Source organism: Biomphalaria glabrata, chromosome 8, assembly GCF_947242115.1.
Source record: "Biomphalaria glabrata chromosome 8, xgBioGlab47.1, whole genome shotgun sequence".
Taxonomy (NCBI): domain Eukaryota; kingdom Metazoa; phylum Mollusca; class Gastropoda; family Planorbidae; genus Biomphalaria; species Biomphalaria glabrata.
Window position 1 is genome coordinate 22,282,186 of NC_074718.1, and position 26,549 is coordinate 22,308,734.

Genomic DNA, 26,549 nt, shown 5'->3' on the forward strand with positions numbered 1-26,549 from the left:
GCTTAAGTGACTGCATGAGAACTTTCTTTTTTTCAAATGACCCTCCAAAGATTTTTTTTTTCATCCTTATATGCACATCGACATTTACGTAGCCACTAAATACTAGCCAGTATGGTATGTTGTACTCTATGATATAGTAAGTACTCTCTAGGTTTACTTCTTTCAGTGGCCCTTGATGGAAGAACACTTTAGTGAGTCGAGAAAACTCAATGTAGTCAATAGTACACAATAAAAGATTAAATGCACCTCATCTGTCACTATAGCAAACGTCCAGTAGCCATTATCTCGCGGTACTTAATGGTAGAAGGTGTGATAAATGTTTATTTTGGGGGTGCTAGTTGTTGAACATTTTCTAAAGATCCCAGCGGTACTGGGATCACCGAGATATCGGGCTCTTTGTGTCACCATTTATCTCACATATCAGAAGACTTAAAGAATGTCAATATTTTCTTTCAAATAGTCTTCAAATGTTGAGGGTGGCGTCGACTAATCCCATAATTCCTGAGCCCATGCTGAAGGGCAACATAATTCTGGTACACCTGCAGGATACTAGAAGATAGAGCGGGACATAGAGCGGGACATAGAGAAGGAGTGTGAATTCGATCCACGAATACTTCCAGTAGTATTTTGGAGAACTAGAGTAAGATTGGTGAACTAGTTAGTATAACTTGGTCACAGTACGGAGTTCGATGTTTACAAATAGATTAATGAAATCAAATAATGGAGGAAGACTGAAAGGTAAGAGATAAGTCTATAACAAATCTCTATTCGATATACTGACATTGGACATGCTGGACATTGTACAATGTTAGTATGCCCACAAATGTTGCAAATTAAAACTTAGTGTTAGAAAGTTAATGATTAACACTACAGATGTTTGTGTCAAATATTAACTCTACATACCGTCATGGGGAAAACACGAAACTGTATCACAATGGCATTTGGGCCCATGATGGCCTACTGATCGCTAAAAAACCCACTACATTATATGTAATAAGATTTTTCTGCAGAAATTAAACTTGAAGCAGTAGAAGTGACAGGAGACAGATAAACGCAACGGCAGGAGGACAACCTCAATGAATGGTCGGCCTGTCTATGGCACAAACAAAAATGGATAGAGACGGTTGTCAGATCATATGTAGTGCACATCGGACTAAAGCAGAAAAGGGGGGGGGGGTGATAAAAGCAAGAGGCAAGTAGATCGTGATGGAAATAGGTCAAGGAGTAGGGGGGGGGGAGATTCCTTAGCACTTGCCCCAACAAGGTTTAGATCAAAAGTATGAGCCAATAAGCAGGCGTCGAGATGGGTGCGTGTAACAGTCACAAGAATGGTTGGCACTACAAGTATACATCAATGCAACGTAACACAAGAAATGTTTATAACAAAATCAATGAACTATCAACACATTGCACGGCATTTATGTAAACATCTTAAATAGTAGACGCATTCTTGAGTATGTTTACGTCATTAGCGTCTATAGTGGCTTTCTTAACGAGGGTTTAAATAATAATAATTGTTCTAGTTAAGATCTTAGAGCTACTGATTGAGAATGTGAAACTTATCAATTATCAAGAGCCCATTTGAGCATGTTCCACTATGTCCCAAGATGCTGGCGTGTAACACAGTTCTTCTTTAAGTTGTGTGCATGCTGTTCATAAACCCTCAGATGTATAGATCCATACATCCAGCAATGATCGCAGACTATTGTTGTTGCCCACGTGACGTAGAGGAACGATCATGGCTCCTCAAAAACTTCATAGTATGACTTTGAAGCTATGTTCTGAAGAAGCGTTTAATGTTACAATCAATACAGTGAAAACAAAAAACAATCTCCAACTTCCTCGAATTAGCTACCTCACCCTCCTACCTTACTCATAGTCTATAAGTCTTTGATGCCTCTCACATAGTCTAAAAGTCTTTGATGCCTCTCACATAGTCTATAAGTCTTTGATGCCTCTCACATAGTCTATAAGTCTTTGATGCCTCTCACATAGTCTACAAGTCTTTGATGCCTCTCACATAGTCTATAAATCTTTGATGCCTCTCACATAGTCTATAAATCTTTGATGAATCTCACATAGTCTATAAATCTTTGATGCCTCTCACATAGTCTAAAAGTCTTTGATGCCTCTCACATAGTCTATAAATCTTTGATGCCTCTCACATAGTCTATAAATCTTTGATGCCTCTCACATAGTCTATAAATCTTTGATGCCTCTCACATAGTCTATAAGTCTTTGATGCCTCTCACATAGTCTATAAATCTTTGATGCCTCTCACGTAGTCTATAAATCTTTGATGCCTCTCACATAGTCTATAACATTGGGCCCCTTACATAGTCTATAAGTCATTGAGGTCCCTCACATAATCTCTAAATCTCTAATGCCCCTTACATAGTCTATAAGTCATTGAGGTCCCTCACATAATCTCTAAATCTCTAATGCCCCTTACATAGTCTATAAGTCATTGAGGCCCCTTACAAGACTGTAAGACATTAATGCGCCTTACATAGTCTATATAGATTACATAGTCATTGAGGCGCAACCTTCTTCGACAAAAAGGCCATGTCTATTTCAAAACGACCCATGCCGTCCTATGGACATTATTTATGTGCGGCTTCATTGCGAATTGTAGACAGACATTTAGAAGAACCTTGCCAGGGACCGGGGATAGTCCGCGGGCCGTAGTTTGGAAGGATCTTGTCACGAATAGGAGATGGTCCACGGGCCGTAGTTTGATCATCCCTATATCACGGTTTGTTGTATTACTTCTAAGAAACTTTTTTTCTGAATGTTTCAATGCAACAAAGTTATACCAAGCAAACTCACTTTATAAGTAACCATTTCAAACAAATTAGACAACATTGTTTGGCATGCGAGTTTCAAACCCGGCCCTTCGTGTCATCAGTTCGAAGCGCTTTAATCCATTCAACATTTCACACAAACAAGCCAATGCATAAAGCCTTTTACTTGATTTATGACCATGATATCTAGGTCTATCTAAAGTAGATCTTGGTAAATTAGTAATATTGGCTCATATTAACAGCATTAACTGTTTCTCCCCTATCTTGTAGTTGTAAGGCTTTAGCCGCGGATTAGACGATAACTTGCAATCTATCTAGACTCTAGATCTAAGGTGTTGAAATCCTTTACTTTTGAAAATAACTTTTGAAATAATCTAGATCTAACCGACTGATATCTAATTTATTAGAATTTAGATTAGTCTTTTTAGATATTATATCTAAATCTAGTATCAAATAGTCAAAGATCTAAGTTCATAAGTTAAATATTTTGAGCTATTCATGACATAAATCTACAGACATTTGACACATTTAATGAACACAAGACAGGGGGATTGAGTCTAGAATACTCTACTGTCTCTAGATTCAGATCTAGAATCTAGATTAAAATCTATAGTGGAGATTTTCATGATAAGCTAAATGTCAAGGACGCTACATTGGACTCGATTGCTGTCATCTTAATTAATAAAAAAAAAAAAAAAGCTCTAATATCTTAATGCGTGGCAGTTACACCTCTCTCCTCTTATCTACTCTCTTTTATTACTGCTGATTAATTGTCCATTGTTTTGTAACAAGTTTGAAGTGATCAATGAAAATCTAAAACTTTGTCTACATTGAAATGACTTGGTGCTACAAACAGAAGAGCTTAGGAACATTGGAGTCTGTAGTGCTCAAAAGTGTACGCAAATGATCACGTACTTTTGAAAAAGGCACCTAGGTCTAGGTATCAACACTGAATCAACACTGAATCAACACTGAGTCAACACTGAATCAACACTGAGTCAACACTGAATCAACACTGAGTCAACACTGAATCAACACTGAATCAACACTGAGTCAACACTGAATCAACACTGAATCAACACTAAATCAACACTGAATCAACAAACTGAATCAACACTGAATCAACGAACTGAATCAACACTGAATCAACACTGAATCAACACTGAGTCAACACTGAGTCAACACTGAGTCAACACTGAGTCAACACTGAATCAACACTGAATCAACACTGAATCAACAAACTGAATCAACACTGAATCAACACTGAATCAACAGCTTCTTGAGTTTGCACACCGGATACACCAAAAAGCTAATTATTTCTTTTTTTTTTTTTGTTTCCCAGCCATGAATGACAAAAAGACAAATCTCCAATAGCACAACACTCTAGTTGGAGTCTAGATTTATATGATCTACATCCAATCTATATGCAATATATCTCCGATCAATGAAGATATACCGATATACAGCTAGTGATCTAGAGTCTAGATTATATTCTTGAAATAACTACCTTTATTGTTGGTATAGGTCTAGTATCCGTCTGTCAACAGAACACACAAATATATCCATTGTGTACACAGAAGAACGTCCAGACGTATTTCAGATACGAATGTGTCAACTTCTAACGTCATTTTTGAATCTCAGTACACAAACTTTGCCTGACCGTGTATGTGTGTATGGGTGTTTCTGTGTACACCCGACGACAAAGTCGTGAAACGCTTGACATAGCACGCGGCACATGGCTTAGTGATTCCAAGCTGGCTGTCGAAGGGGTCGTACCGAACGTTCAGCGGACTCAAACTTCGCAATGGAGGGGGGAGGGGATCAGATTTGGGGGGCACAATATAGGGGAAGTCTTGCTTGGGAGGTGGGGGGGCGATCTAGAAATAAAAGGAGAGGGGAGGTGAAAAGGGGGGGGGGTGTCACATTAAATTTAAACACAGTAACGTTGTGTGTGTGGGGGGGGGACAGGACTAGGTGTGGGAAACAATGTCAACAAGGGGAGCACATCAACTTCTGGCATGTGAAGTTTAATATTCAGCATGCACATTATTTTATAAGGGATTATCGCCAAAAGACTACCGAATGTCAAATAGTGAAATCCTGAAGTTTTCCTTGATCTATTATAAATATATTTAATCCACAAAACTAATTTGGTTGCAGTAGGTTAGGTTAAAGTAAATTCAAAGTTTATTATTATTATTATTGTTATTATTATTATTATTATTATTATTATTAATCTATTGCAATTAGTATTATAGTAAAGAAATCTAACTGAATAATAGCACTTCTTAAGCTTATAATGAATACACACACAAAAACTGTATAGATCTAGGTGGTTAACTTATTGTGGCATCTACTCCCATCATGAATATTGACCTAGTGGAAATAGCCTTGCGTTTGAATACAAATCTGAACATCTTTTAGTCTCAATGAACTCTTTAGAGAGTTATGACCAGGGCTTTTTGTTTTGTGACGGTACGCACCGGTACGGCATACCGGCACCTTTTTGAAAAAAAAAATTACTGTTCTTGTATTTTAACGTATATTATTAATTTTTAGTAGTTAAAAGTTAGGCAACCAACTACTGAGTACCGGTACCTTAGAATCACTGAGTACCGGCACCTTAGAATCACTGAGTACCGGCACCTTAGAATCACTGAGTACCGGCACCTTAGAATCACTGAGTACTGGCACCTTAGAATCACTGAGTACTGGCACCTTAGAATCACTAAGTACTGGCACCTTAGAATCACTGAGTACTGGCACCTTAGAATCACTGAGTACCGGCACCTTAGAATCACTGAGTACTGGCACCTTAGAATCACTGAGTACTGGCACCTTAGAATCACTGAGTACTGGCACCTTAGAATCACTGAGTACTGGCACCTTAGAATCACTGAGTACTGGCACCTTAGAATCACTGAGTACTGGCACCTTAGAATCACTGAGTACCGGCACCTATTTTTACTGGTTATGACCTAGAAATAGCATACATACAAGAAGCGAAAAACGAAGGAGTGCGCTATGAATAAAATTACAATTTTCCCTTACAACTTTCTGAATTCACGCCCGACATTTCCTTTTTTTTTTCATTGAACTGATCGAAACTCGGTCTCAATGCATAACTTTGTACAAGAATTTCAATCATTTCTAGTGTACAAGACTCAATCGTTGGAAGGTATGTCTTCAGTCTTTTCGTTTGACTGGGAAACTTGACTGTGGAACTCGACTGTCAAACTACCAATAGAATGACTTTACCTTGGGGACTGAGTTAAAAAGGAATTTCTTACATTGGAGCCGCATACCCGGCATTCTCTGGACAATGGTTTGCCCAACAACCCTACTCGGAATTCGCAGTATTTGATGAGGGATCGTGGAAATGGCATTCTAGGTTGACACTTAAAAGTACTAACGTTCTGGAGATTATTTAGGCAAGTGAGCCTACACATTATTTATGAGGTTTAGTAATTTGTGAGTTTAATATCATCTTATTTATTCTGACATGCTTAGAGTGCTATTGCATTATAATATATTAGCGCGCTATTGCATTATAATATATCAGCGCGCTATTGCATTATAATATATTAGCGCGCTATTGCATTATAATATATCAGCGCGCTATTGCATTATAATATATTAGCGTGCTATTGTATTTTAATATGCTTAGTGTACTATTGTATTTTAATATGCTTAGTGTGCTATTGTATTTTAATATGCTTAGTGTGCTATTGTATTTTAATATGCTTAGTCTGCTATTGTATTTTAATATGCTTAGCGTGCTATTGTATTTTAATATGCTTATTCTGCTATTGTATTTTAATATGCTTAGTGTGCTATTGTATTTTAATATGCTTAGTCTGCTATTGTATTTTAATATGCTTAGTCTGCTATTGTATTTTAATATGCTTAGTGTGCTATTGTATTTTAATATGCTTAGTCTGCTATTGTATTTTAATATGCTTAGTCTGCTATTGTATTTTAATATGCTTAGTGTGCTATTGTATTTTAATATGCTTAGTCTGCTATTGTATTTTAATATGCTTAGTCTGCTATTGTATTTTAATATGCTTAGTGTGCTATTGTATTTTAATATGCTTAGTGTGCTATTGTATTTTAATATGCTTAGTCTGCTATTGTATTTTAATATGCTTAGTCTGCTATTGTATTTTAATATGCTTAGTCTGCTATTGTATTTTAATATGCTTAGTCTGCTATTGTATTTTAATATGCTTAGTCTGCTATTGTATTTTAATATGCTTAGTCTGCTATTGTATTTTAATATGCTTAGTGTGCTATTGTATTTTAATATGCTTAGTCTGCTATTGTATTTTAATATGCTTAGTCTGCTATTGTATTTTAATATGCTTAGTCTGCTATTGTATTTTAATATGCTTAGTCTGCTATTGTATTTTAATATGCTTAGTGTGCTATTGTATTTTAATATGCTTAGCGTGCTATTGTATTTTAATATGCTTAGTCTGCTATTGTATTTTAATATGCTTATTCTGCTATTGTATTTTAATATGCTTAGTCTGCTATTGTATTTTAATATATTAGCGTCCTATTGTATTTTAATATGCTTAGCGTGCTATTGTATTTTAATATGCTTAGTCTGCTATTGTATTTTAATATGCTTATTCTGCTATTGTATTTTAATATGCTTAGTCTGCTATTGTATTTTAATATGCTTAGTCTGCTATTGTATTTTAATATGCTTAGTCTGCTATTGTATTTTAATATGCTTAGTGTGCTATTGTATTTTAATATGCTTAGTCTGCTATTGTATTTTAATATGCTTAGTCTGCTATTGTATTTTAATATGCTTAGTCTGCTATTGTATTTTAATATGCTTAGTCTGCTATTGTATTTTAATATGCTTAGTGTGCTATTGTATTTTAATATGCTTAGCGTGCTATTGTATTTTAATATGCTTAGTCTGCTATTGTATTTTAATATGCTTATTCTGCTATTGTATTTTAATATGCTTAGTCTGCTATTGTATTTTAATATATTAGCGTCCTATTGTATTTTAATATGCTTAGCGTGCTATTGTATTTTAATATGCTTAGTCTGCTATTGTATTTTAATATGCTTATTCTGCTATTGTATTTTAATATGCTTAGTCTGCTATTGTATTTTAATATGCTTAGTCTGCTATTGTATTTTAATATGCTTAGTCTGCTATTGTATTTTAATATGCTTAGTGTGCTATTGTATTTTAATATGCTTAGTGTGCTATTGTATTTTAATATGCTTAGTCTGCTATTGTATTTTAATATGCTTAGTCTGCTATTGTATTTTAATATGCTTAGTCTGCTATTGTATTTTAATATGCTTAGTCTGCTATTGTATTTTAATATGCTTAGTCTGCTATTGTATTTTAATATGCTTAGTCTGCTATTGTATTTTAATATGCTTAGTGTGCTATTGTATTTTAATATGCTTAGTCTGCTATTGTATTTTAATATGCTTAGTCTGCTATTGTATTTTAATATGCTTAGTCTGCTATTGTATTTTAATATGCTTAGTCTGCTATTGTATTTTAATATGCTTAGTGTGCTATTGTATTTTAATATGCTTAGCGTGCTATTGTATTTTAATATGCTTAGTCTGCTATTGTATTTTAATATGCTTATTCTGCTATTGTATTTTAATATGCTTAGTCTGCTATTGTATTTTAATATATTAGCGTCCTATTGTATTTTAATATGCTTAGCGTGCTATTGTATTTTAATATGCTTAGTCTGCTATTGTATTTTAATATGCTTATTCTGCTATTGTATTTTAATATGCTTAGTCTGCTATTGTATTTTAATATGCTTAGTCTGCTATTGTATTTTAATATGCTTAGTCTGCTATTGTATTTTAATATGCTTAGTGTGCTATTGTATTTTAATATGCTTAGTCTGCTATTGTATTTTAATATGCTTAGTCTGCTATTGTATTTTAATATGCTTAGTCTGCTATTGTATTTTAATATGCTTAGTCTGCTATTGTATTTTAATATGCTTAGTGTGCTATTGTATTTTAATATGCTTAGCGTGCTATTGTATTTTAATATGCTTAGTCTGCTATTGTATTTTAATATGCTTATTCTGCTATTGTATTTTAATATGCTTAGTCTGCTATTGTATTTTAATATATTAGCGTCCTATTGTATTTTAATATGCTTAGCGTGCTATTGTATTTTAATATGCTTAGTCTGCTATTGTATTTTAATATGCTTATTCTGCTATTGTATTTTAATATGCTTAGTCTGCTATTGTATTTTAATATGCTTAGTCTGCTATTGTATTTTAATATGCTTAGTGTGCTATTGTATTTTAATATGCTTAGTGTGCTATTGTATTTTAATATGCTTAGTCTGCTATTGTATTTTAATATGCTTAGTCTGCTATTGTATTTTAATATGCTTAGTGTGCTATTGTTTACTTATTATTCAATTGTCAAAGAAATGAACGTAATTGTTTGTTGTTTTGTTTAAAGAGAAGACACAAGTCGTATCGTCTTTCTGAGTCATCAATTGTTCATAGAAAGTGGCTGTTAGGATATAACTTCGGAGCTGTTATTTATTTCCTAAAGCACCAAAGCGCGGCTACAGTAAGATAACAGCACTAAAGTTTTATTCAGATGTTGCAGACCAAACAACAGCAGTCTACGTTTAGTTGACTTAATTCTATGCATACAAACATTTAAACCAAACAAAGGACAAACCTTCACAGTCCGGAATAAAACGTTATCTGCTTATAGACATGTTAAGTATCTTGTAAAACAAATATTGCTCTACCCATAATTCGCTTTTTATTACTGTTTGAAAGCCTGTAGTGTAAACATGACTCATTAGATCTTCAAGCTCGCGGGGGAGCTTTTGGTCTCTTCGATGTTTTCAAGAGCTAAGTTTACTGACGCTAAAAGCTGTGGCATTGTGGTAGTGGGGACTACTCTGACCGTCTGATTGAGCTAATATGTCCCGAATATTTGTTCAAACTGCCAAGTGTAGAAAAAAAGTTCATTTCAATAGCTGTTAAAAGCCACAAGTATTTAGTCAGAAATTATTTTGTTCTGGTCGAGTCAAAATGGTTAACAAGTTCTTTCTAAAAATCTAGACATTTTGTTTAAAATAATATAATAAAACGATGAGCGTTTGAAACTTTGAGCCACACTTGGTTTGCTAAGTCAACATCATCAGTTGTTTTTTACGGCAATGATTTGAAAGATGTATTTCACAGCTATTACAACGATGTATTTCACAGCTATTACAACGATGTATTTCACAGCTATTACGACTATGTATTTCACAGCTATTACAACGATGTATTTCACAGCTATTACGACTATGTATTTCACAGCTATTACAACGATGTATTTCACAGCTATTACAACGATGTATTTAACAGCTATTACAACGATGTATTTTACAGCTATTACAACCATGTATTTCACAGCTATTACAACGATGTATTTCACAGCTATTACAACGATGTATTTCACAGCTATTACAACGATGTATTTCACAGCTATTACAACGATGTATTTCACAGCTATTACAACGATGTATTTCACAGCTATTACAACGATGTATTTCACAGCTATTACAACGATTTATTTCACAGCTATTACAACCATGTATTTCACAGCTATTACAACGATGTATTTCACAGCTATTACAACGATGTATTTCACAGCTATTACAACGATGTATTTCACAGCTATTACAACGATGTATTTCACAGCTATTACAAAGATGTATTTCACAGCTATTACAACGATGTATTTCACAGCTATTACGACTATGTATTTCACAGCTATTACAACGATGTATTTCACAGCTATTACGACTATGTATTTCACAGCTATTACAACGATGTATTTCACAGCTATTACAACGATGTATTTCACAGCTATTACAACGATGTATTTCACAGCTATTACAACCATGTATTTCACAGCTATTACAACGATTTATTTCACAGCTATTACGACTATGTATTTCACAGCTATTACAACGATTTATTTCACAGCTATTACAACCATGTATTTCACAGCTATTACGACTATGTATTTCACAGCTATTACAACGATGTATTTTACAGCTATTACAACGATTTATTTCACAGCTATTACAACGATGTATTTCACAGCTTTTACATAGATGTATTTCCACTCACCCAGCATTCAGATCCAGATACTCGAGAACAAAGAAAAGTTTTTAAAACAATTGTGCTGACTTTCCGGAGTAAATGAGGCACTTCACAAATAAATGTACTTCACAAATAAATGTACTTCACAAATAAATGTACTTCACAAATAAATGTACTTCACAAATAAATGTACTTCACAAATAAATGTACTTCACAAATAAATGTACTTCACAAATAAATGTACTTCACAAATAAATGTACTTCACAAATAAATGTACTTCACAAATAAATGTACTTCACAAATAAAAGTACTTCACAAATAAATGTACTTCACAAATAAATGTACTTCACAAATAAATGCACTTCACAAATAAATGTACTTCACAAATAAATGTACTTCACAAATAAATGTACTTCACAAATAAAAGTACTTCACAAATAAATGTACTTCACAAATAAATGTACTTCACAAATAAATGTACTTCACAAATAAAAGTACTTCACAAATAAATGTACTTCACAAATAAATGTACTTCACAAATAAATGCACTTCACAAATAAATGTACTTCACAAATAAATGTACTTCACAAATAAATGTACTTCTCATAAAGCTGTTAATACGATCCAATAATAACATAGACCAGGGGTGGGCAAAATACGACCCGCGGACCACATGCGGCCCGCCGAGGTGTTTTATGCGGCCCGCCGACACCTACAGAAATCAGGTGTGCCCACAGTATATAGATATAAAAATGCAAATATTAAAAAAAATATCTATATAAATTATTGAAACTGTCTCATTATAAAAAGTTTTAAGTAAACGAAGATTATGCTTATTGGCTTTACATCAATACACTCAATTCAGGACACTATGTCTGAGTGTTGGGTAGGCTTGGAACAAGATGGCAAATGTAACAATTGATGGAGCTCGATCTTTGACTGAGAACCATAAACTTTAAACAAGAAAGTTTGCACAAAGCTGCATATAATTCAACATTTAGTAATTCTGCAATTTAAAAGAAAAAAAACTTATTAAAGGTATGGGGAGTTAACCACGGGTAGCTCTGATTTATGAATAAATGATCCAATGTATCCGCTAGCCTTGCATGGGCAATGCAAATGAGAAGAATATAAAATCTCAAGGGTGAAATTGCTCTGTTACTTGAAGGACATTGACTGTGACTTTGTTACCAATATTTCTAATGAAGAGTGGAAGACAAAATTTAATGTTTTGCATAATCTGCATTGCAATTGATCGTTAACATATGAAATGTAAATGCATTTAAAATCTCTTCAAACAGGACTCGCACATTTCAACAGGCAAGCAAAAAAATAATGTTTTTGTCGTTTTCCTTTGCTGAAAGGTGAAACTCTCTTTAGTAAAATGATTAAAAGTACAACACTTATTAAGAGAAGCCGATTCATCTCCAGAGGACATAACTCAAAGCAAAGAGAAGTTCCAGTCAGCACTACCACGGAAGTTTTATGGGTACCAGAAGCTGTATTTCCACACTTAAAAAAACTTTGCTGCTGTTCACTCAATTTGGGTACACATACATCTGTTCTTCTTCTTCGTTCTCATTTTACATGTTGGAGGGTTCAGATCAGCAATCCTATATCTGAGATGAACCGCGTAGTGGTTTCCAGATCAGGCAGTTCTCCCAATAGTCCTTGGAGAGTCTTGTTCGGGTCCCTTGATTTAGTATGCACCATTGAAGGACATGGTCAGCATTCTCTGGTGATGGAGGCTTCGCTCCTCCCGACATTTAACTTTGTCTCATTCAGTGGGCAAGCATTTTTTGTGGAAACTAAACAAGTATAATCACTGGTCAATGTTGACTGACTGTAATTTGACAGCATTCAAACACAGGGGTAACAACTAGTAAGATAGTTTCACGGTTAAGAAACATTATGCACGAGTGTAAGAAGTAAAATACTGCACATTAAGTACAACTGTATATTTGTGGGTATATTGTGATATAAAAAGACAACAGCAATTTTAAAAAATCGTAATACAGTGTATATATGAATTAAAAGACATTCTACACAGCAAGCGTATCTTTCTAAGATATATATATATGCGGCCCGCCATTACCAAACTTTTTAATGCGGCCCTCGATACAAAAATGTTGCCCACCCCTGACATAGACCTTACATAATATAAAAACATAGCTTAGTTACGTTTAGAAGATCTATTGGAATGATTGGTCACTGCGCCAGGTCTAAGCTGGCGTGTAATTAAATACCATTTGATGAGATGTTGTGTTGGTTGAACCAGAGACACACATTCAATAACAGTTTATATGTGTCACAACGTGTGTTGTGGTGCCGGGGATTTCACTTGAATTAAAATAATTGAATAAATGACGATCTAGGGTTCACAATAAAAGATTCTTTGTTAAAACACAACTCTGGAACTTTATTTAAATATAAAACGTAAGTACAGCTTATGTACATGTTACAGATCAACAAGCACAAATAACATTACAAAGGCTTTAAATCAGAGCTCTTAGAAAACGCGACTGTCTACTAGGAAATTCTTTTATCGACTGGCGTTCTTTTTACTCTCGTCAATTCTCTGGCGCTAAAATGTCTTTATTTATTTTCAAATCAACCAATAGATTTGCAACATCGTAATTACGTCTCGGGTAAAACCTGAGGCGCTGTCAAGGATCTAGATTTGTGGGGTAATTCCTGAGGCTCAGTCAAGGGTTTATATTTCTATTTACACATAAGCTTTTAAATGTGAAATATACAAATAAATCTATAATGGCATCTGTGACAATATGCAATACATTAAACTTTCTATTCAACGAAACTCTCTGTCTATCAATGTCAATAGTGGACAGTTCGATCTAAGGATCCACAGTGTTAGGACGTACACATTGCTGCCAGTTTTGTTTCATTGATTAGTTCTTTTGTTTACTTCAAAGACATTGAATATGTCAGAGCTACCCGGATGTGTCTCTCTGTTCACCAAGATATGGTCATCTAATATTGATCATGTTTATTGGTTTTTAATTTGAAACCAACCGATAGCCACAACATGAGAGACAGTTTATCCGAACCGAGAGGCTGATACAAGTGATTGTTTCCGGTTTGATTGCAGTAGTGTTTCTAAGAGCTGGTCAGCTGGTCAATAATTGGACTGAGAGCTTGTTCGTCCCAGGTATAATAATTGAGATGATTTTAGAGTGTGTGCTAGCGTGTGTCGCTATTTGACACATCAGTACATTTTAGGTTATGTGGCGAGTGTGTGTTACAAAACAAAGATGAACACGTTTGATCAATATCGGATTAGTAGCAAGAAATGTTTAGATAAAATAGTTTTAAGATGTGTTTCTATTAAATTTTATTTATTCTTTTTTCATGGTATATTTTTCTTTTTTTTTCACGAAACATTTTGTTATTCAGTTTCTAATCAATGTCCGGCAAGTCACGTGATGTCTGTACTACGTCATCTGAGCACTAACAATTGAGACTAGAGAGACATGGTGAGATCAAGAGATGATAGTGTTGTTGTTTTAACCAAACAAAACTTTGTACACCACTGCCCATTGGTAACTTTGTACACCACTGCCCATTGGTAACTTAGTACACCACTGCCCATTGGTAGCTTAGTACACCATTCCCCATTGGTAACTTATTACCCCACTGCCCATTGGTAACTTTGTACACCACTGCCCATTGGTAACTTTGTACCCCACTGCCCATTGGTAACTTAGTACACCACTGCCCATTGGTAGCTAAGTACCCCACTGCCCATTGGTAGCTTAGTACACCACTGCATATTGGTAGCTTAGTACACCACTGCCCATTGATAACTTATTACCCCTCTGCCCATTGGTAACTTAGTACACCACTGCCCATTGGTAGCTTAGTACACCACTGCCCATTAGTAGCTTAGTACACCACTGCCCATTGGTAACTTAGTACACCACTGCCCATTGGTAGCTTAGTACACCACTGCCCATTAGTAGCTTAGTACACCACTGCCCATTGGTAACTTAGTACACCACTGCCCATTGGTAGCTTAGTACACCACTGCCCATTGGTAGCTTAATACACCACTGCCCATTGGTAGCTTAGTACACCGCGACAATTTGGAAGCCTTGTATACTAAGACCTGCATTTAAAAATATTGAAGAACAAGAATACTAATATTGGAAAAAATACTGAATGTTATATTGCAAAAAGTCCTTCGAAGAACGGGCCTGCAAAGCTCCTGATGCAGTCCCAGCTGCGATGGGCAGATCACATTTGCAGAATGGAAGACTCCCTCATCCCTGAAATGAATCCTTTATTGCCAAAAAAGGGAATTGAAGCAATTTCAAGGTGGACAAAGAAAACGATTCAGAGACACCCTCAAAGCTTCCATGAAAGCCTTCAGCATTTACCCTGCATCTGGGAGACGGAAGCACATGGCAGAGCATCATGGCGCCGCGCTGTGAAAGCTGGCGCACAAATTGGAGAGGACAAGAAAACAGCGCTGGCAGAAGAAAAGCGTCAGAGAAAAAAATGCCAATAACACTAGCACCAGCTGGAATAACCTGCCCAATGTGTAGCCGAACATTTCGGGCTCACATAGGTCTCACCAGCCACACGAGGAGGCACAAGACCCCAGTGCAAAGCCCTCAGCCCCCTGGATGAGAAAAGTGGTCATCATCGAACTATAGATACATAACCTTCGTAGACATCAATTGAAATAAAGTTTGAGTTGACACGTTGAACTCTAAGATGCAACGGAAATTGTCGACATTTTTTGTGTCCTACTTCACTGCCACTTACCGCAATAGACTTTTTGTCTTCTTTCCCTCCACCCTAACAAGCACCTAAATCTAACTGTGTTTAATAAAACAATTATATAAAAGTAATCAGAGGTAGTAGACCAACCATTTTATGTTGATTATCTCTTGGTTGTAACGAAACTGACACCCTTGATGTTAATTGAAAATAAAAAGACTTGGTGCAAATAAAACTGTTTGACAGTTTCAGTAGTGGTTCTTCCAGAACGTAACAAAGGTGATTGTATCATTGAAGTAATAATTGGGCTTACAATACAACTCAAACTGTAACTCAATGATTGTCATTCTGTTAGTGTGTTGACATGATGACTTCAATGGAATACCTTTGCTCTAAAGGTGCTTGGATGATATATAGGAATGGATCTGTACTGTTTTATGGCATGAAAATCTTAATATTAACTCTAACGTGTCTATGAACTGCTGTACTAGGCTACAACACAGCTTCTAGCTGATCTTTTACATTAGAGTTGGTGTGGTGGGGTTGGTGTGGTAGAGACTGAAATGTTCCTTTTTCTTTTCATGACCTAACATAGACTACTCCGAAAATTAGAAATTGACCAGAATTAGGACTCATTTAGGTCAGCGTGACTTCAAATTTCAAGGGGCCTAAATATAGAAAGATGGATTCGGACGTCCAAGGCTATTAGCTATATGTCCAGGGATTTGAGAAAATGTATTAAGAATAAGTAATGAATCAGTTTTTTGAATCAATAATTAACTTGACCAAATAAATTATTACATGAATTTGAATAGATAATTGTATTTTTTTTAAACGCTGTAGCAAGAAAGTATTAAGAATGATAAGAATATGATATACATTATGACAATACGTTATCAACTAGATAGTATGTGGCTATATAAAAAAATTAAATAAACGCAAAGTCAATTTCGAATCATTTTATAACCTTTGTTTCAATTTAAAATATTGAACTCCATGACAGGATGTATCAAATCTAATACAGCTATTATAAAAGAAAGTTCTACGAGTGCTGCAATGATTGTCCCTGAATTGTCTCTCACGTGAACTGCTAGTACTTCCATTAGAAGCAAACCACGTCCACAAGGGACACATTGTCTTTATGGAGGAATCAAATAACTCTCTCAACAGTTCCTACACTTCAATTGGGTATGGATTTTTACTCGCGCACTTTCCATTAGCACAGGGACCAGACCAATTGTACAACACAAATGACAACCTATACACAGGCAAGAAACTAGAGATGACAACGACATTGTAACCACATAGCATAGTCTGCACGTACAGCCTTTTTGAAAGCGCTTTGTTTCTATCTGGGACCATCAGAAGTTATTTTTGTTTCCCCGTTCGATGACACACTTGGTTTTAGAAAACAAAAATATAAGAATAACAACACAAACATAGCACAAATACTTTTTAAATAAATGCTTATACGAAGTGTAAAATTGTATCAGTTAGTTTGGATCAGGCATCGAATTAAATTTGTATTAAATGTAGAACAACAACAATAAATCTGTGCGATTAAAAATATTTTTACCAATTATTTTTGTTTAGCGATATTTCATGCTTTTAGCTTTCTCACTACGCTATGATCCTATCACTTAGGGGGGGGGGGTTTGGGGTTCAGAGGGGTTTCATGCTAAAAAATACTCTTCAATATAAAAAAAAAAAGCAAATTACACACTAAAATTCTTTGAGTGTAGCCAAGCCAATGGGAGGGTTTTGAGTTTCAACACCTCTCCTCCAGATGGCTTTTTTAAAAGTTTAAAACCCCTCAAGATAGTTTTGAGTTTAAAATCCTACAGAGAGTTTTAAGGTTTTATTTCTAAAGCAAACTACATTCACCGAAATTCTATGACCGTAGCTAAATGTGGTTTTGAATAAAAACAACAACAACAACTCCAGATATATTTTAGTTTAAATCCCCCCAACAGGTGATTTTGATGATAAAACTTCCCATTTCGATATAACATCTAAAGCAAAATAGTCACCTTATTCCAAGATCGTAGTCAAGAGAAGTTACACATGTCTACCAGTGGCTGGACTCCATTACTAAAGTGCAATGAAATTAATAAGCACTAAATGTGTCTCTACAAAGATGGCTAAGACGGATTTTAGGAGTCAGTTATAGAGATCGGGTCTAAATCAAGGAAATCCTATGCCGAAGTGGGAGTCGACCCCTTAGTAAGGTTGTGACAGAGCGTCGCATGAGGTTTGCGGGACATGTTCTCCGACAAAATGAATTACGCATAAAAAGAGTTGCGATGACATCCTAGTACAACTTTGCGGATGTCCTCAGAGCAGGTGGGAAGAGGCTTCAGACATTGCCAGTGACAGATTTTTGTGGAAACAGCTTGCCAGCAAATGCGCCGAACGGCGCGGGAGGGTCTAAGTCAGTAGGAATAGCACATTAGGTTTTTGAAATAAAACTTTTTGATAGCAAAATAATGCACTGTAGATACCTCAGAATATGCATTTAGTTGGTTTTCAATACCAGAAATAGTGCTTGGCTTCGCACCGAGCTAGGGGAGCTCTCAGCGCTCCCCCAGACCCCTTGATGGCAAGAGCGAGGAGTCTACACTTTTTTCACTAACTCCAGGAAGAACCTATTCTGGGGCGCAATAAACGTCTTTCAAAAGAATAAAGGGTCAGAATGTAATAGAGATTAATTATGTACACACATACACACACATCCATACATACAAATTTTTTTTTCGGGGGGGAGGGGGGGGAATCCCCCCCCACCCCCCGAAAAAAATCCTGGCTACGCCCATAGTTGGAGCGACCTGATTTCGAACTCATGACTCATTCCTCCTTACGCCGACATTATAACCACTCTGCTAGTGAGCTGCTTATGAATATAGTAGATTGTATAGTTATGTATTGTTTGTTTTAAACTAACTATAAAGCAGCAACTAATGAAAGGAACGGATTCAGCTTATACCATCACTTCAGTCTAGTTCAATTTCTTTCCCTTGTTTGAGATACCAAAAACAAATTACCAATAATTAATTAGCTAATTGTTAAATTTTTTAAATTGATTCTTGTGTTGTCAGGTAAAAAAAATAATTGTGCAAACTTTCAGCTTGATTGAGATTGGATGTAGAAGAAATAAGGTGCACAATTTTTACTTAGACAAAGTGAGATGATATTAGCTTTGAAAAAGATTTTCAATAAAAAATAAATTAACATTTTACCCACATTCTATAGCCGATATTCCAGGTCTCACAATGCACACGACTCTCTTGAGATTTGTAATTTATGTACCCCTTCTTTTACCTTTTTATTTCACACACTACATCTCTAGGTCTTGCTAATGTCTGCACACTACATCTCTAGGTCTTGCTAATGTCTGCACACTATATCAGTAGTAATTGATATGCTCACACCTAAAGCAATCCCCCATAGATGACAATGAAGCATTAAATAAAAAAAGAATTTTGGGTCTTTATTTCGTCAATGATGTTTACCATTGTGTTTGTAGACTGAGCTTATAGGCCTACACCAGGTTCAAATTTAAGTCTTGATTTATCAAAATAAATTTGCTTTTATAGATATTTATACTGATCTATTAGATTAAATTTAAACTTCAGCCATCAAATATGGAGAATGTTCCCTTGACATTTTTTTTTTAATTTTCTCATGAAAATATAACTAGAGTGTGATTTGTTAAAAAGTTTCGTTCTTAATAGAGATGAATTTTTTTTTTATTTTTTTTTTATTTTAGGGTCCTCCGGCTGTCGGAGGGACATTAAACGTTCACTAAAGTTTCTGCCATGATCTGAGGAACATTTCTACCAATTTTTATCACTATTGGTCAAACGGTTTTGATTTCTATGTGGGACATACATTCATATATAAAAACATTCAGTTTGATATGCAAAGTTCTGGCTAAGATTTGAGTAAGGCTCTAGTAAACAAAAAATTTTTAAAAAAATCGCCCCCTCCCTTCAAAAGAACTAGATCCTCCCATAATATTAACTTGAACATTCGTGTAAACAACATTTGACCTTTGACCCCATGAACTGACCATCGTCCTTCACTATTGATTACTACCAATAACAATGATTATTTAGTAAAACTAACAACTCCATAAGGGCACGAAGTGTCAACATTGAGGGAGATAAACTTTGGAGGTATTTGTTTGTTACACGAATCGATGAAGGCTGGCATTTTGAAATGTTTGTTACCCTAATCATCTGTCACTTTAGGATTATCAGATAAGCATGGACTATAGATTAGATAATCATACTTAGTGCTGTCTAACCGAACATATAAGTAGTAACATGCATGGCCTAGACATGTGGTATGCATTAAGGATGCCCTAGACATGTGGTATGCATTAAGGATGGCCTAGACATGTGGTATGCATTAAGGATGGCCTAGACATGTGGTATGCATTAAGGATGGCCTAGACATGTGGTATGCATTAAGGATGGCCTAGACATGTGGTATGCATTAAGGATGGCCTAGACATGTGGTATGCATTAAGGATGGCCTAGACATGTGGTATGCATTAAGGATGGCCTAGACATGTGGTATGCATTAAGGATGGCCTAGACATGTGGTATGCATTAAGGATGGCCTAGACATGTGGTATGCATTAAGGATGGCCTAGACATGTGGTATGCATTAAGGATGGCCTAGACATGTGGTATGCATTAAGGATGGCCTAGACATGTGGTATGCATTAAGGATGGCCTAGACATGTGGTATGCACTTCGTCTGTCATCATGATGTCCTGAGTTCAAACCCTGCCAGCCTTCAACCACTGACGTCACTGATGTTTGGCTGGAACGTAATACTCTTCCTTTCTCAGGCATGGTCAAACTGACTGACTGACTGAGTTATTGAGTAAAAGTCTACATTATTGGTCATTTACCTGTATTTTCTAGAATATCTTATCGAACTTCAAGACCAGTGAAGTATGTAAAGTGTCTCAACAGGTCTCACGTTTAACTTGTGTGTGTGTCTCAACATGGAGTTGAAACCACTACACGACCATCATTATGGGAGAAATGTTGACTAAAAAAATGACTTCCATACCTACACGACACTGATCCTTTCTATTTGCTAACCAGGTCCTTATTGGGTGAATTGATATTCAAATTAAATCTTACTTGCTTTAATTAATCTTTAATGCAACAAATTGTTAGTCTGAAATCAAAGGATATATATATATATATATATATATATATATATATATATATATATATATATATATATATATATATATATATCGGTTATATCAATCTTTGCCTACGTGAAGGGATATGAAGAAGTATTCAATTAACGAAACGAGACAAAAAGTAGTCCCAAGAAAACATGGCATTTGACCTTTTTTTCCTGTTATTTGATCTCATTTTCTTCATTTAACTCTTTTTTTTCTTTCTTGTTTTCTTCTCATTGTTTTCTCATTTCTTTGCATTTCTAGATCCATATCATTTTTTCCTGAACCAGTCGGAATGTAGTTCATTGAAATCTACACTGTAAAAGCAGCTCAATTAATATCTAGCTCATAATTAATATATTTATTCATAATAAGTAAAAAGTTATATTAACACAGAAAAACAATTATTTAGTACAATTTACATTTCTGATTATTAGCATGATTAACAATGGTCTCAAGTAAACCAGTACGCGCCGTAGTCCTCTCCACAATAATCTTTTTGGAAAGAACTTATCAACTTAATTATAACTCTCTACTTTGACGAAGGGTCGTTAATAGAGATCATCTTGTTTTCTTTATATAACTTTCTGTTAAAAGCTTCTATTTTGAAACTGTAAACTAAATTGTTTCATCTTTTTCTCCACCAATTACTTTTTCTTTTTCTCTCTCTGTCTTTTCTTTTATAAATATATATTTATAGTTCTCCAGAAACACAAACTAACACTTTATTTAAGCGTCTTTTTGTAAACTTTTTGTAAACTGATTTCATTTCACTGTCTAATGCCATTGTCTCTCTAGTATCCCATGTCTCTCTAGTATCCCATGTCTCTCAACGAATACCAAAGTGGTCGGAACACGATGTGTGTCCTCAAGTTTCACCAGAACCGGTTCAAGAACCTGGCGATTTCCTGCGTGAACTTAGACAAATAATGTCTGACCTCTGGGCCTCGTCCCTCAAGTCTTGTGACAGATGACCAGGCCGCTGACACGAAATTAGTCACGTAGAGAAGACAAGAAGTCCATTGCCTGGTCTTGTCAATAGCAAGCGGATTAAGGAGTAAATCATTCTCGAACTTAGCTGAGCGACTTACATAGATTTGTGGGCATAGCGGAATGAATGTCTGACATATATGCATGTATATTTAGTGGTTTTATTCCAAATGTGCACTTGTTCTTTTCAAATAATACATTTCATTAATCCTTTCGAAAACTTTCGAAATTTCCCAGATTTCAATAAAATATTCCTTTCAACTTATCTAGCGTACTGAGTTGTTTTTTATAAGTGTAGTTTTTAGCATAAGGAGAAAAAAAAACTCATGTGCTGTCTTTCCCTTGATGAACGACCCCTGAAGGCAGATTGTCACACGATTCCTGCCTCAGCCCCCTTCACTACCCCCCCCCCCCCTTCCATCCATCCTACATGCCATGTCTTGGCTAATTCCATGCCAAATGCCCATTCAGGCTGCCGGTGTAAGGATCTGTGTTGTAAGACGCGGCGACATCATCAGGGGAGGATAACTCTGCATGTCATTCATTCTTCTGTGACCTGTGCTTCCTATTTTCAAATGTTGAATCTTTTCACAACCTCTGGGCGTTACTCCCCTTGTGTACATTAGTACAGACATCATTTAGATTGGGGACCATGTTAGAGCTGGTAGAGACCCATGATCTTTGAGAAGCTTTCTCGTATTAAACAAACATATATATATATATGGAATGATGACGTATCATGATCACTAATATTTTACCCCAAATATAAACCAACAAACACACACACACACATTCTAATAGGTTTTTGCAATTGTCAATAGCACGGTGAGAACAAATACAATTTATTGGGAGGAGGGGGAATTGTTTTTTTTTAAATCTCGTTATGTTGTTTCTCTGTCATGTTCAGATTTGAAATGAAATTAAAAAAACTATTGAAAAATCCTTTTCATTTCATTCATGCTTATGCTTAAGCTTATGGTACTTTTAAATATGTGACTTTATGTCTTGATTAGAATGTTTATAGAAATCTGCTTTCATCTAAAACACTGACACTTCGTACCACTTTGTGATATAGCTCTATAAATATTTGTCAGAATTCATGTATTTATGTCTTCATGTATCTATGTATTCATGTATCTATGTATTAATGTATCTATGTCTTCATGTATCTATGTCTTCATGTATCTATGTATTAATGTATCTATGTCTTCATGTATCTATATCTTTATGTATCTGTGTCTTCATGTATCTATGTCTTCATGTATCTATGTCTTCATGTATCTATGTCTTCATGTATCTATATCTTCATGTATCTATATCTTCATGTATCTATATCTTCATGTATCTATATCTTCATGTATCTATATATCTTCATGTATCTATATCTTCATGTATCTATATATCTTCATGTATCTATATCTTCATGTATCTATATCTTCATGTATCTATATGTCTTCATGTATCTATGTCTTCATGTATCTATATGTCTTCATGTATCTATATCTTCATGTATCTATATGTCTTCATGTATCTATGTCTTCATGTATCGATGTCTGCAATTTAACGTTGTGACACAAAATAATGGAATGGAGAATCGATACTGTTTTTTTTAAAATCCAATTTTGAGCAGTGCACACTTGTAGTACGTGCGTGATCTTTGAGTTCGGAAGTGGTGAGAGCATCCTGTGTGTTTATGGGTGAGCAGATTTGCCGAGAGGGCCGCAGATGAGGTCCGCGCCTGGGGTCGCACATGAGACCACTGCTGAAGACATGATTGAACTCGAAGCGGATATTTGGTTGTACAGAAATGAGAGAGTGGATGTCAAGGAAAGGGGGGGGTGAGTGTAGAGAGGGTCATGATGATGCTGAGAGACGTCGTGGGTGATGAGGGGACCAAGTGACAGGGAGATGGGGAGGTAGCCGATAGAACTGAAATACTCATTGAATTATTACTACAAGAAATGACACAGATATCATGTAGCTACTATTTGCAACTATTTGATGTCAAGACAACATTTACTGACTAGTTTTAAAATCCCTCTGTTAAATCAGGGACTTCTACTATGTAAGCCAATAGTAACCCAGGAACTTTTGTTCTTTCTTACCAAGATCTCAGATCCATTCTTTGCTTCAAACTGTTTCTCTCTCCCCCCCCCTCTTTTCTTCCTTGTCATAGTGTAAAGGTTTTTTTTTTGAACTATTTGTTATGTATGGAGTATTTGAACAAGGAAAAGCATGGTACCAATCAGTAACAAATATAGGGAGCAACAAATAGGTTAACCCATACTCTGACCTTCTTATTTTGTGCTCATATAAAAACAAGGGTATTTCGTTGATATTGGGAACAACTAGGTCATTATTGCCCTCCTTCATGTCAACAGTAAACCTCGGTTTACATTAATACGATTGATCAAAGTAAGGGCACATATACACCTTATATGAAAAAAAACAGAGAAGTCCTCCCCAGACCTCTGCACTCTACTGGTACTTTCAAGCAGATCAAGTCAATGAAACAGGAAACAGAGATGCTATCTGCACGTCCAGAGACATAGTGCATGCCAGTGAAGCTCCAAACGGCCAGTAGTGATGAAGACAAGAGATTCCAGCCAACTTAACTTGACATGATGTGACGGATGCTCTAGGATGTGGAGGAGGGACCTGAAGTTGATGGCGGTGATTAGCTGAAACAGTTGATGGAGTGGCCGGTGTCGTAGCCAGGGGCGTATATGATCTTGGAAAGGGTGCCATTTTTTAGTTGCCACAAATTTGACAATGTTTAAGGGAAGAGTGGCCAGAAAAAAAAAAGGAAAAAAAGATAACGTTTGAAAATGAAAAGTAGAGAGTTGGGAAGTCTGTGTGTGTGTGAGAGAGAGGGGGGGGGGCCATGTAAAAAATGGGTGAGTTCATTAAAAGTTGGACAAGTTGAATTCAAAGTGTTAGAATTCTTTCAAAATGGTTTCATTCTAAGAACCAAAGCTATTTACATCTCAAATTACAAGGCGTTTCAACGGGAGATAATTCTAAAATAATTATTAAAAAATAACAACACATGTAACGTTTAACCTTTACAAGAAATAAATAATTCATATATCTCTATATAATGTTCATTGACTCTCTCCCTCCCTCTCTCCTTTATTGTAAGTAAGGACATGATGTTAAATGAATTTATCTGTAAAAAGTAATGCCTTTACTACCAGTGTAGCACCAGAGATAATGTTTTAATTGTATATGTAAACAACAGATATCTTGATAAAGAAGTCATAACACTGAGGTAATGGCACACTATCACATCAAAATATTGAAATGTAAACATCTGCTATACTCTAATTCGACCAACATGTAGAACTACCTGGGGGTTAAATCTTCTGGTCGTCTGCTTACAGAAACTGCTTATAAGCAACAATGGTTTCAAATAGTTTCACTGTTGATAAACGTTTATAACTATAAAATAAGATTATTACTATTCTATTAACCTATATTTATCAAAATCAATTAGGTTATTAGTTGTCCGCCTCATTGTTACACTACTAAAACAATAACAATATGCTATCCAACCATATGAAATATTTGTATCACATATATGCTAATATTAAAAAAATATACTATTTGAAGATTACAAAATCATTTTGGAAAAAAAAAATGATGCACCACTTCGTTACTTTGTTAAGTAAATAATGCACCACTACGTGTGTGGACTAAACAGACAGGATTCTTTACGAGGTGACCATTGAAATCCTCTTGGGTTGTCTCCCCTGTTAAAAAGATTATCATTTAATTATCTTCCCCTAGGCAATGAACCCTTAGTACTTTACGGTCAGCAATGTCAATGAAACCCCAAAGGCGGACTCATCAGATCATTAGGGGGAGACAATCAATAACTTCCTGTGATTTCAAGACTGGTGGGCAAACCTGGCCAGATCTAACAGACACTCAAGTACTAGTTCGTAGGGATCAAACAAATTGAATAACGGTACTAATAATAAGCACAAAAGGGAGAAGTAAAATAGGATACATGAGTGACTCAAGAGCAAATAACTCCTCATTGTTTGTACGTGTATGTGAGCTGTAGGATGTATGACGTCCTGAGTTCCCTTACTAAGTGTTTCTACTGCTTGCTTTGCTACACTACATTGACATTCAGTGTATTAAACAAGGACAGGATTACAAAGACAGTTTGTGTGGAAAACTCAAAATCGGCCCCCGAAGTGGCCCACCCAGGCAGGTAAAAAGGCAGGTTTTAATAATTTCAGAAAGAATATTAGAATGAAATTCTATCAAAGGCAAACCAAAAAATTCTCATGGTGACATGTATACACTACGTAAGACCGCAGGCTTTCTGTCCAGGCTTTAGTAAGGGATGATTTGAGCCTCTCAAGCCCTCACTCAAATGGAGTTTGATGATGATCAGGCTAATGTAGGAGAAGAATGGAGAAAGAAGGTTGACAGATCTTGTGTGGTGCCCCAATGGTTCAGCACACCAAGAGATACGTGAAAATGAATGCTCTCGTACGCATGAGTATGTCCTAACTGATGTGTTTTAATGATTATCTAATTGTTTTGTAACGGGTCAATCTCTTATTCAAAGCCTCAAGAAAAAAACAAAACATTTCCGTAAAAAAAATAATTCATTTAGCAGGCATTGCAGCGCAGTGTAGTTTAAA

At 35.5% G+C, this 26,549-nt stretch overlaps 1 protein-coding gene across 4 annotated transcripts in view; it reads right to left on the bottom strand.

The window, feature by feature from the left end:
• The window catches only part of LOC106056671 (mucin-17-like), a 106,295-nt gene that overhangs the window by 64,164 nt on the left and 15,582 nt on the right, over positions 1 to 26,549 (bottom strand). For 2 of the 4 annotated variants that reach the window (XM_056038409.1, XM_056038407.1), the window contains exon 1: positions 4,312 to 4,555. The exons of 1 other annotated variant lie outside the window; for it this stretch is intronic. The gene's annotated coding sequence lies outside the window, so the exon portion shown is untranslated. Of the gene's footprint in view, positions 1 to 4,311; positions 4,557 to 26,549 lie in introns of those variants that run through there. One more of the 4 variants, XM_056038410.1, reaches the window with a different exon arrangement.